Genomic DNA, 13,310 nt, shown 5'->3' on the forward strand with positions numbered 1-13,310 from the left:
TAACTCGCATTGTGTATTTACCAATTTTTATCGTTTCTAACCTTAATTAATTTACGATTTCATATTATGTAATGTTTTTAAAAGTATGCACAAAATACCCTAAATTTTGTGTTAAAAATATGTATAATTTATTGCTTCCAGAGTTAATGAGCATTGCATTCCTGTGAGAATTTCGCGGAAAAACGTTCATGGTGGTAGTGCGCGTATGTTAAAATGACGAAATGACACATCAGTGTAGTCAGAATGAAAAAATATTATTAAAAATGCCCTCAGACATTCTAGAAAGTCACATTTCTCCTATTAGGTTCTGAAAATATATCCTAGAACCATTTAAAAAGCTAATAAACTATCTAGAGATTTTATTTTTATGTATTACATACATATTTTCACATACATATATACAAATATACCAGGAAGGCTTAACAGGTAAACCCCAAATGCGCCTTCCTGGTCCAAATAATTATTACATACATATATGTAAATCTAAATATCTGACATCTATGGTCAGTATACATATATTACAAACATCGTATTAATACGATAAATAACGATGAATAACTTTCATGTAACAATACGAATTTTTATATTCGATAAACAACCACAGAGATATCTATGGTGAGCAATATGGCGAAACCTAAGATATAACAATAACTAAAGGTTCGCAACAGAAAATTGGGAAGGAAACGCCAATTTTACAGGAATCGTTTCAATGAAAATCAGAAAAATTGGCAAATTCTGATAAGAAACGATCGACCTAGACAAATCAAGGTCTGGCCAGCAACGAGACTTAGCGGGGAATCGAACTCGTAACATCAAGTACGAAATAATTCAACATTCACCACTAGACCACGCTGCTGGTTAGATGTTTTATAACCAAGAAAAACGAAAATTCTCGGCGAATAATCTTTTGGAGAATATTCTCGACTTACAACACTACATATATGGAGTGTATTTTCAGTTGTAATATATATATTTTGACTAGTTGAAATACATACATTCCGTCTAACCCACGTAAGTTAATTGATATGGCGAATTACATTCCAACTGTTCAAAATATATTACAAACGAAAATACAGTTCAACTATAAGTTGGTACCTGGATAGATGGAGAGGTCATGTTTTCGTGAAAATGTCACTCGACTAGTAAATTGAGTTAGAAAGTCACATTTTTGTTTTGAACACATTTTTAGAGTTATCGTAACACGGTACTTATTAGTAAAGCCCAGACCCTGAGGGGGCCGTTTATTGTTCAAATGTTGTAAATGCATTGCTAAAAGGTTTGCCGAACCTTTTTTACAAAGCATTTACGGCATGAACGGCAGCACGCTTCCGGTCGTACCTCTACTTATTAGCTTCAATCGTAATAATACCTAGCAAAGATCAACTCATCATTTGAGTCCAAAGCATAATTAGTAATAATGTGGGCCGATCCCGGCGGCACTGCAATGCCGGGCCAACCCGCGACAGGAGTGGAGCAAGCCCCGATCATCCCGTCACTTTCCAAAAATCAGTTTAATATACTGGTCCCGCGATGCGGGAACTATCAGATATTAAGCTGATAAGAACAGATACTACACTTTGATCTTAGCCAACAGGCCGAGAAGCGATAAGATTGCACAAACGGTGATCCATTATAAGCTTTGCCAAAATGCTACACCTTGGATAAGTCGAACGAGCCCGGTGACATCTACATGTGACATCGTTAAGCAAACGTGCATCAAAATCGCGAGGGGACGAAAGGGAATCGGACGTCCTTACACCTGGCACTAGCTTAGTACTACGAATATGACAATAAAATATGATAGCTTCTTCATTCAACAATAAATTTAAAAAAAAAAAGTATATTTTTTCTTGCCGCTGAATAATAGCTTCAGGGGACCAATATTTATGATATCAGTGCGGACCCCTTGATGTGTCTTTGGAACTCGAAGAGCCGTGTTCAAATGTCGCAATACACAATATGCCCGTTAATCCTTTTCTTTTCTTGTCTTTTCTGTTGAAAGCCCGCCACGCTGAAAATTTCGCCAACATTTCCAACTAGAATTATTTAGAAATCCAATAGAAAACAGGTATAACAAAATATGTACAAAAATTCGATATCGAACCGTACAGACAGATTTAAAATACTATTAAATTTGAATTTTTAATGAAGAACACACATGTTTAAGGGGTCGAAAAAAAAAGTGGAAGAAAAATCGAACAAGAGTAAACTGACATTTCCGGTTGAGGGATGCTTACCAAATTTTATACATAATTTATTATTAAGCTTAATTTCATATCTATAAGCTTAAGCTTATAGATATGAAATTTCAGTTCAATAAACCAAAAGGTTTCTGAGAAAGACATAAAAAACCTTGATTCTCTACATATAGTAAAAGTAAAAGTTTCGGTTCCATATGACTAACGGTGTTAAAAAAATCCCCACAATACCCAGACACACACACACACACACACACACACACTCACACACTCACACACACACACACACAGAGACACACATATACACACATTTTTTCTAGATCATGAATACGTGATCAGTAATCAATTCTGAGTTCGAATCTGTTAAAATCTCGAGTTCGAATTTTCGCATGATTACAAAATTTCATCTATTGTTACTACGTACATATGTTCATAAAGTAAATATACATATATAAGAAAATGTCTTTTTAAAACTAACCTCTTCTACATTTTGTTCATAAAATTAAGACAATATATAAAAAATCTAATTTAGAAATCACCAATTCTCTCCGTAAACTTTGATCATGAGTGTGGCGAAGTGCTCAATCTGCCATAGCGAGAGGGGAGCGAAAAGGGAAAAAAAGATCAGAACAGTGTGGACAAATGGGACAGTGTGGACGATAGACGTCACCGTGAAGGAAGATGCAGTATTTTCAAACGTGTCTATTACGATTATTTTTCACCATGGTAATGGCGGACGTCATTTCCACTTACATATAGTGATGAACAAACCGAGCAAAATGGCAATGTTTGAAAACGATCCGATAAGAACCCAAACTTCGTCAGAAAATCGATTCTGAACTAATAAGAGCTTAGTAATAAAAAAAACATAAGAGCTTTCAAAACTCAACTTTTATATTACAACTGGCGCACATTGTTGAAGATACACTTCGAGGGTTAACATCTACATATGTATACATATACATACATACACACACCCATCTATGTATATACATATGTATAAAGGCTTATCTATACAAAGTAAAAATAGAAAATTGAAGTTTCGTGTTTGAACTACACGCGATTAAACTAAATTCTCAGAATGAAAAAAAAATATAATACAATTATTTCGCGGGGGTTTAATTGAATTTGCAGCGAACGGAACGGTGAACAGTGAAATGTCTGAAACGTGTTTTCAATTTTTTACCACGAACTTTTCGTGCAAATTATACCGTGCGATAACGAGTCTAGGGAAAAATATGAAATAATATTAAAAACCACCCTTGCAATCGTTTGCACGAATTTGTACTTTTAAACGCAGTAGTCAAGTTTAATTGGAGTCCAATGCACATACACACATACATACATACATACATACCCCAGAGACGAATGGAATTTAAAAGGCGAAGCAATTTCACCGTTTCTTAACCCTTTCACGTCCACTTTTATATGCAATATTGAAATAACAGCGGGTGTTCTGAAATTTTACGACAGTTAACCTTTTATACTGTATGTATGTATATATTTAGTGTATGGTACGCGTGCGCGCGCGTGCGTGAGCCCATTAAACCGGAAGCGCACGCGAAACGCGAATATTTCACCAAAGTAAAAGGGCGCAAAAAGCCCTCTGATAAAGACGCGGACCGCCGAAACCCAATAATCGACACGAAACGGTACGATAAGGGTTAAAGCACACACACATACACATCCATGTATGTACATATATACCTAAGTATTAAAAGTAAATCAACTTAGAGGGCGCGTGTAACGCAATAATGCAACTCGGACCGACTCCTGAGCACTTTCCGATCCGTCATTTCTGACGGGTGACACACAATAGTCGTTTTCGAGATCGAGACCGATACCGATAACGAATCATTCGAACAAGTCTTTATTTGTGTGATTTTCACTTATGCATTGTCGACTTAGTCCCGGCCGTGGTTACGGCCACTCGACAATAGAGACGATCGTATCGTACGTTATATACATACATACATAGGTAATATACCTTTTTTGGAAAAAGTATACATACATACATAATATAATACACAATGGGTCAAAATGCAATCGTCCTAAATTCGTGCAGGGCCACACAAAGGGGGGTGGGCGGTCGAGATAAGGGCGGCAGCGTCAACAGCAACCTCGTATTTTCTCTGTTTGCTTTGAATAATTAATATTTACACTGAAACGAAAGACTTGAAGGGTTAAAATTAACCAAGTGTAATCTCTCTATCTCTTGATATCACATATGTACATATGTAATAACATACACATAGCCTCTGCTTTTCAAAAAATATCATATTTCAGTGCAATTAATCAATATTAATCCGACATTAGATCCGATGTTGAAATTTAATTGCGAGCGACCTAAGCCTCGATTTAAATAAATAAGGGCGCGTTACGTAAATGTGGAATCCAAGTACGTCACTTATCAAGTAACGTATGTACTCGGATTCCAGCTTTTCATAAACTTCACTATCGTTGCCCGTTTTAAGCCCGAAGACTTCTTGATAAACTTCTTAAAGACATAAAAATAGACCCTTTTTTAGAATTTTCGCGAAAATAATTTGACCGTGAAGCGGATAGGCGATCATTATTAACTACTACAAACATTTCCCATTGAATTGGATACATGAAATAATTAAATATTAATTCACAAATTCAAATATTCATATAAACTTATTTAAATCCATAAATTGTGTAAATGTATGCATTATAAATGTCATATGTCCAATCTTATTACATTCAACGAAAACACTCACCTCAGAGGTTACTCGCTTAGTCTCCAAAAAGAAAAATCTAATAAATTGATCACAGATTCCTTCTTTTTAAACATAGTGGATTCAGTTTGGAATAGTCTTCCTAATAATATTGTAACTACCAATAACCTTAATATTTTTAAGAATAAGCTTCTTAAACTTGAAGGATTTCTGTAATTCTTCTTTCCCAATATCTTATTTCTGTTTCTTGTTTACTTTGTTCTCTCCTATTTTTATTTTAAAATTGTCGTTTTGAATGTATTTTACTTTTTCTCATTTAATTTACATATATGTATGTACATATAAGTCAAACCCCTTGGGTCTATCGGCTTTGCCGCCTCCCCCAAGTATGTTAAATAAATGAATAAATAAATAAATAACGATTGATAAAATATACAAAAATAAATTAAATTTGATCTCCATTGAAAGTACTAAGCTTAAATTCACACAATTGAACAATGTATGTATATGAAAAATACATAATAATAGTAGTTTTGATTAAAGCAGGGGATAGTGTCATAGTCTCAGAATAAGCTTTATTAGAAACATTCGATCAAACGTGAAAAGAGACGTGTTTTAGAATCACAGTATACACAAATTCGCACACAAAGACCCGATAAATTAGTTGCATCGGCATCTCGGAGCAAAAAAAAAAACATTCAAATTTCTAAATCTGGACATTTAAAAATAATATGGCACTGATCTATCGCCGTAATTTATCACACGGAGATATCTGACAAATGATAAAAATGACACACGGGGAGCGATCGATGTCGCGCGTTCGAAAGCATCTTTCATACGAAAACGGAACGGAACGGAACGTAACAGAACGGTGGGGTAATGATTTATCCGGCTCATTTGTCCGATTTCAAAGAAAATAGCCCAGCCCGGTAAGAAATTCCCCGGCCCGGTTCGGTATTGCAGTATTTATCTTTTCGCATACGTCACACCGGAACAGGCTTATTTATATCAATGGATTTCGGGCTCCGAATAACTGTTCCTCCATCCAACCCCCCGCCCCATACAAATAAATATCCTCGAAAGGCACACCCGCCCAAGTCAGAAAATATACGTACACAACGTTAGCGAGCTCTTTTCTCAAATGCAGATGCGATCTTTCGGCAAATGAATAGTTCCTGCGGGATTAACAAAAAGAGACCCTTCATCAGTCACGAGCTTTACCGCGAGACGCCACCGAAGAGCTTTTTCGATTCGAAAGCCCTTCATGTTCACTTGCAATGAAAAAGTCTTTTCGTTGTGAGAAAGGAGCCAGTTGCTTGCTTATATTGCCTAGCGAGTCTCACATATTCAAGCTGAAAACTAAAACCTTTAAGCTGGCGATTCATTTAAAACATTTTTGCGAGTAAATGCTTGTAAAATATACATACATGCATAGTATAACCATAGGATTAAGAAATTTTGGATTTGAGAACACTGAAAAAGATCATACCGAGTATATTATGACAAATGAATCGGTGTTATATATTATTAAATACATATATCATATGTGGCATGACAGAAATTATCCCAAGGCAACACATATGACCATAACAGGACAAAGAATACAATAGAGACATCTATGGACAGTCAATAAATTTTTTGATACACAAAATCTGCGAGAAATACATTGTGTAGGTAGCATTTTATGAGATTCAACAAGTTCGAGCCGCTAAAAATTCTTATTTGCGAGATACTGAGGGGGGGGATACCGATTTATTGAATCCGTCACAACAATTAAGCTCTCAAACTAAACTCTTTTTGCTATTATCTAATCTGTGCTATTTTAATAACCATAAGACCTCGCCAGATGGATATTTGGCCGGGACTTGAACCCGCTATCTCTCTACTGGTGTGTAAAATAGCTCTACCAGTGCCCTACGCTGTGGCTATGGGTCAGTGTAATACATATTTTTTCAGAAAAGAACAAAGAAACAACGATAAATAATATATGTATGTATGTATGTATACATGGACAGCAAATACTAACATTTAATATAAATCTACGATTATAAATTTTAAATTGAAAAATAGCGCCTCATCAAATGTCCAATCCGACCATAGAAAAATATTTTAAATGAAAAAATATATTAAATGTTCAAAGCCTTCTTTAAAGCTTTGTATAACGAAACTGAAAAAAAAACACGTTCAATTTACACATAAAACTAAATTGATAAAATTTTACCATGTATATACAAACATATGTATGTACAAATATCATAGCACAATTGTGGTTCACACAAAACTTTTAAATTCCACTATATAAAAGATACCACAGAAATAAAAAAAAAAAAATAGCAATGAGAATATTCCCAACTCAACATACAAACTACATACATACAATAATGGATACAGATACGATAGTTGCAAAGACAAAAGATAATTAAAAAAGATGAAAACTATTATACCGAAACCCGACTAGCGCGAGTCTGCGAGGAAAATTCGAGCTCACATCGTATATATGTTTTCTTATTACGTCGTGAAATAAAGGAACAATTCCAATGTGTGAGGTTACACGCCGAATGGAAAACTCTCAGTGTTATTGTTCATTGCGAATCACAGACACACATACAAATGTTGTATCATACAAGTTTCTGGCGCAATTTTACACGGCTTAGAAACCCCGAAAACGATGACTTCCACTTACGAGAAAGGATTTTCCGATTCCGCCACACAGCCTTTCACAACCACAAAAATGAATGGGAAAATTGACGCGCGTTCATTAATTTCCATTACGGAAAGAAAAAAAAAACTATTTTCACCCCGACGCTATCGAGATCAAAACGTCGTTTCACAATTTAGTCTGGTCGTAATAGAGAAGAATCGAGTTTCGAAATGAAGTTGTGATGTATAAATTGCCGGGTTGCGTGTCAAACAATAACAATAAGCGTCCATTTATTTCGAATTACATTTTCCGTTCGAATTAAATTTGTAAATGAAATTCGTCAAAGGCATGCATAATGAAGAATAAATTCAAAGCAGAGGACGGGTGAGGAGAAAATAAGAAGGAGAAGGAGGCTAAGAAGAGAAAAAAAGAAAGCGTATTATTAACGAGATTACCTGAAATTTGGTATTTCGTGTTTTTCTTTGATCTTCGAAGGAAAAAACGTTGATGAAAAATTTTACACGCTCGCAGACGTACCTGAAACAAGAGGAGAAAAATGTTCACGGTTAAAAATACCCTCAAGTAAGTGAGTATACATAGTACACATACATATTATATATACACAATGTAAGACCACATAACAGATACATAATGTTATATAAGGAGGGGAGTAAATGCGAGGGGTGTGTCGTCGGGCGGGGGTGGGTTGGAATGTCACGATGAGAATAAAAAAATAATGAATGCAGACAAATATGTCAAAAGCTTTCTCAGTACGTCAACTCGATGTAAATAGACCCGTTGAAAGCTTAAAGCACGAGTGTTGATAAAAACGAACGTAAAAAATTCTATGTACACGAGATATGAATTGTGATGAGCTTTTGGCGTGGTCCGACGATTACGCTACTCAAGACGTTCGGACGACGTCTTTTTCAGGGGATTTAGTCCCTTTTTTTCGCCTGGACTTACGGACTGCTTGTCCGCGAAGGGCTTACACGACGGTATACATTTTAATAAATTTAACATATCTTCTTCACTCATAAAATTCAATGAATGTAAACGTCACCATGAAAATAGTAAACAAATATCCCAATGACGATACCGGGCTTGAATTAGTTTAAAAAAAATAATAATGATATCACTCATAATCTTAAACCACAATACAGTGCTTAGCATTGTAATGAAATATGTATACAAAATAGTACAATTTTGATACAAGATAAAATTTTTAATACAAAATAGTCGGAAGTTTGTCTGTCGAAAATAAATTCACAATTTTGGTCAGTTATTGATGATAGATTGTCTGTAACTTACGAATTACTGGTGGTTTTACCCGGTTTCGCTCGGTATTTGTAATAAAGACCGCTTAAACATGACTCATCTAATAGTAAACATTTTATTAAATTTATTTGCATAGTTTTATTTTATATAAATTTATTTGAATACTCATTTGTTTTTTTTATTAAATTGACTTTCACGAACAAACAAACATATGTATATACTAAGTCTATTTCGAAATTATATGTATACCAGAATCCGGCGGCGCCCCTCGAGACTTCATATATGCATATATACTTCATGTAAGTCTCTTTCGAAATTATATATGTATTAGATTTCAGTTATATAGTTTTTAACAAGTTAATACTGTTCTTAGTTGAATACTGTCATTAGCTCATATCATAACTGTATATATCGAATTATGAGTCATCTGTCAAAATAAACTGACCTTTAATTCAATGTACTGACTTAAATCAAAGGTTAAATTTTATAATAGTAACCCATCTTTACAAATTACTGACATTATAAAATTATTTTTATTTATTTCCCGTTAACTATATTATTTATTTACTTCATTTGAACATGTAAACTCTCACCTTTAAAGATCGCTCCAAAGCGACGATTGTACTAATACAGATAAAATACAATGGTACAATTAATACAAGCATTTTATATAATGCGAAGTCATTCAAACATCATCCACAGTGATATCTATGCAGATTTTTTTTGCAGAATTTTGCTATAGAAATTGGTGAACCTCAAGACGTTGAATAACTTGAGAATTGCAAGAGTGATTGGAAAGAAGAAGCCAGTTTACAGGAACCGTTTCAGTGAAAATCAATAAAACTGGCAAACTCTGAAAGGAAACGATAGACCTGGAGTCGAAACGAAACGAAACGAAAACCAAGGTCTGTTCAACAGGTACTAGTGGAAATCGAACCGTGACCACTGGTTATATTATGTACATAGGTAGTTCTGATATTGATAATTTATCATAATTACTGACATTTATTATAATAACTGACCATAAGCATTTAAAGCCCTTACATTTACATTTATATAACGAAAAAACATATGTACATATCAGATTATCAGGTATTATAACAAAGTGAACCGTTCGAATTACCTTCACACTGCATAAAACAAACATTTACAAACGAGCTTTTCACGACGAGATTAAATGATTTGTCTGGTGGAATAATTTAAATTTTATCGTTGATCGTATTTGAATTTCACCACTGATCTGAATTTACAATTCAAAGTTTAATATTAGATAATAGTTTAAGTCCAGATTCGATCTCCATTCATCCGTTTAATACAAAGTTAAAATATATGATGTAGATATATATGTATGTATGTACATATATAATATAATATACAATCTACATAATGGCGAATATCGACGGCCCGCGAGGAAAATCTGGGGATTGTCCGAGGTCGTCGGATTATAACCGCTTTCAGGTAAACAATAATATTTAGAAGAAAATCTCGTCAAGCCCGAGGGGGGTGGTTGGGCGGTTTCCGGAACGATCTTCCGGTTAATGCTTAGCACGTGCAGCCTCCGGGGGTAGTAACAAATCGACGTCCGATTAATCAGATTGCTGGAGCTTTTCCTAGGGGACGATATCCCCTCACCGAACGCGGGTCCTTAGCATAAATAACGAGCTTTTCCGCGCGTACAAGAAAAATTCGTACCAATCCACCACCGGAGAAGGTTCCTCCATCGATAACCCCTCACCCCTATCAAAGGACACTGAACATCGAAAATACTTTCAAAATAATACAAATAACAATTTCTTCGACGACATTGTAAATTACATAGCTTAATTTCAAACGTAAAATTTAAAGACGAAAAAAATATACTAAAGATAATTTTTCATTCTTTCGATGAAGATGAAGGCAACGTAAAGCAAAAATTCGTATCTTAAATAATACAATATCATTTGTGCTTTATAGTACGTAATTAAAAACTAAACAAACATACTTTGAATCAAATATGCAATGAATTGGAATAGAAATTTACCTGTAAAATTGATTTAAAATTAATTCAACTTTTTTTCAAACGGAACAACTTAAACAATTTAAAAAAATAAAAAAGGCCATTTTTAATTTTAAGGTTATGCTTCTCAGAATTCATAATTGTACAATTAAAAAAACTCTCAAGAGTAATCTTATAATTTAATCTACGAAAACCGGCGAGTCGTTAAAATTATACTTTATGAACGTCAAGTTAATTAAATACGTATACGCATTCTTTTCGCAACAATTTCAATATCTTCGTTGTATTATTTCTCTCATCACATAAACAGTTACCTAAAGGATACAACCACCAAATCCGTATTTATGTAATTGATACAACATAAAAATAGAGTAAGAACGAAACCACTCTAGTGCAACCTCTTATCCTCCGAGTCTTAGCTATTTGGGTGTGTGTGTGTGTGTGTACTCGTATATTTTCCTCGCAAGCATCCCTCTCGCTGTCTATCTGATTTTTCTCATTTTTTTTTTGAAATCCCACGACTCTGAGGTGATTATCAAAAGATGTAGTCGTGTTGACTTAGCCAGTACCGCAAAAACGATGTTCTTTGAGCGTGGCCAATGATACGAATCAAATCCAGGACGAGCACCTGGTTATTGGCCAAATTGTTCGCCTTTGAACCGGGATTGAATTAAATCGAACACTACATATATATGTACATATGCACCAGAATATCTACTAAAATACAAACATACATACATACATACATATGTATATGCATATTCTATTCTTGGAATGTGAACGTTTTGATTTGAGACGCCTTGCCATGCCGCTCTCTGCTTTGAACTTGCGATTCCAAGCATTCGCGATTGCGGAAAATGCATATACATACATACGTACATACATATGTATATATATGCAAATAAGTATGATAAAATAAGATAACTTGAAACTATTTAATCGAATTCCTGAAACGGTTTCGAGCACATATTGCTATTATTACTAAAATACGTTTCTGATATGAATCTGATCAACAAAAATATGCTACTTGCTTTATACTTACCAGAGCGGAGACTACTAACAAAATGAAATTGAAATTGTAAAATAAGAAATGATCATAAGATCAGCAGCTATTAAAAAAAAAAATATATATATATATATATATATATATATATATATATATATATATATATATATATATATTTATATATATATATATATATATATATATATATATATATATATATATATATATATATATATATATATATATATATGTATATTAATTTTATTTTATTAGTAATCATAGTGTTAATGTAAATGTACAGCATAATAAGAAAAAGAGCTCAAATACCTATTTACAAGATTATGAATTTGATAGTTGTAATCTACTTATAATATTCCTGTGAATTTACCATGAAGCGCTACCCAATCGTAAACCGAATAAATAACTTGAATTATATCATTTTTTTAAGCGTGTTGATGAACTTTTTGTAACACCAATATAATCACTATTTGACTTTTTATTTGGGGTCGCGTTAAAGGGAAAGTCTATGCATTCGTACATATTTACATATATTGATGATTAAATCAACAATCAATCTCCAGACTCTCAAAGCCAAAATCGCTATTGTTGAAATAGAGCTACTACATCTTTACCAAAACTGATGAAAAATAATAAAGGGTAGTTGTCTATATAAAGAGCCATTTGGATGATCTACTGTTTTATATAAAAAAAATTGATAATGTAATTATTTGTAATTTTACTCGGAAGATATTGTAACGTACGCCGCGGATTAAGCGAATAGAATCCCAGAGACTGTGTGACCGTTCAAAGATTATCTGTAACGGATATCTCTTAACGGATTAACTAAATGCATACCGGGCGACTGGTATAAGTGGGTTTTAAGGATTAGCGACAAGCTAAGTGCATGAAACAATGATTGCACTTCTCATACCGTGGGAATACATATCCGAATACGTGACTATACAGTAGGTAAACAGATTGGACGTCCTGAGAGATCTACCCCTTATAAGGCGGTACGTAAGCGATCTCAGGTCATTCTGGACTTAGCAGTGACACTGCGTGTATCTCCTGAATCATCAATAAATGCTGTGAAACGACTGTTGGCCATTTTCTTGGATCCTCCACCCACCCCTATGCAACAATATGTAGATTCAACATATTTCATTGAAAAATTCTCTACATCGCAAATTTTTGATAAAGCGCTTCCCAATTGCCAATAAAAATCAATTTAATATAAAACGATTTGGGAAAACCGTCATAACCGTTGCAATAGTATTATATTACAATTACGTCATCAGTTTAAGTGATTGCCTTACATTTTACGACCAGCATCCCTCACGCACTCGTCCACAGGAGGAAATGAAATGTCGTAAAACCGCAATTTTGTATTTGCGCTCGCCGCATACACAACACAACACAACGGCGAAGCACTTCCACAAGTTTCCCATGCTGAAACTCCACAACTATTATTAACTTATATGATGTGAGGAAC

The 13,310-nt window shown here is 34.2% G+C and overlaps 1 non-coding gene across 1 annotated transcript; it reads right to left on the reverse strand.

The window, feature by feature from the left end:
• Positions 1-1,414: 1,414 nt before the first annotated feature.
• LOC143912470 (U2 spliceosomal RNA) lies at positions 1,415-1,607 on the reverse strand. Its single transcript, XR_013260642.1, has one exon. It is a non-coding gene; the product is annotated as a U2 spliceosomal RNA (small nuclear RNA).
• Positions 1,608-13,310: the final 11,703 nt, after the last annotated feature.

Source organism: Arctopsyche grandis, chromosome 5 (assembly GCF_051622035.1).
Source record: "Arctopsyche grandis isolate Sample6627 chromosome 5, ASM5162203v2, whole genome shotgun sequence".
Classification (NCBI taxonomy): Eukaryota; Metazoa; Arthropoda; class Insecta; order Trichoptera; family Hydropsychidae; genus Arctopsyche; species Arctopsyche grandis.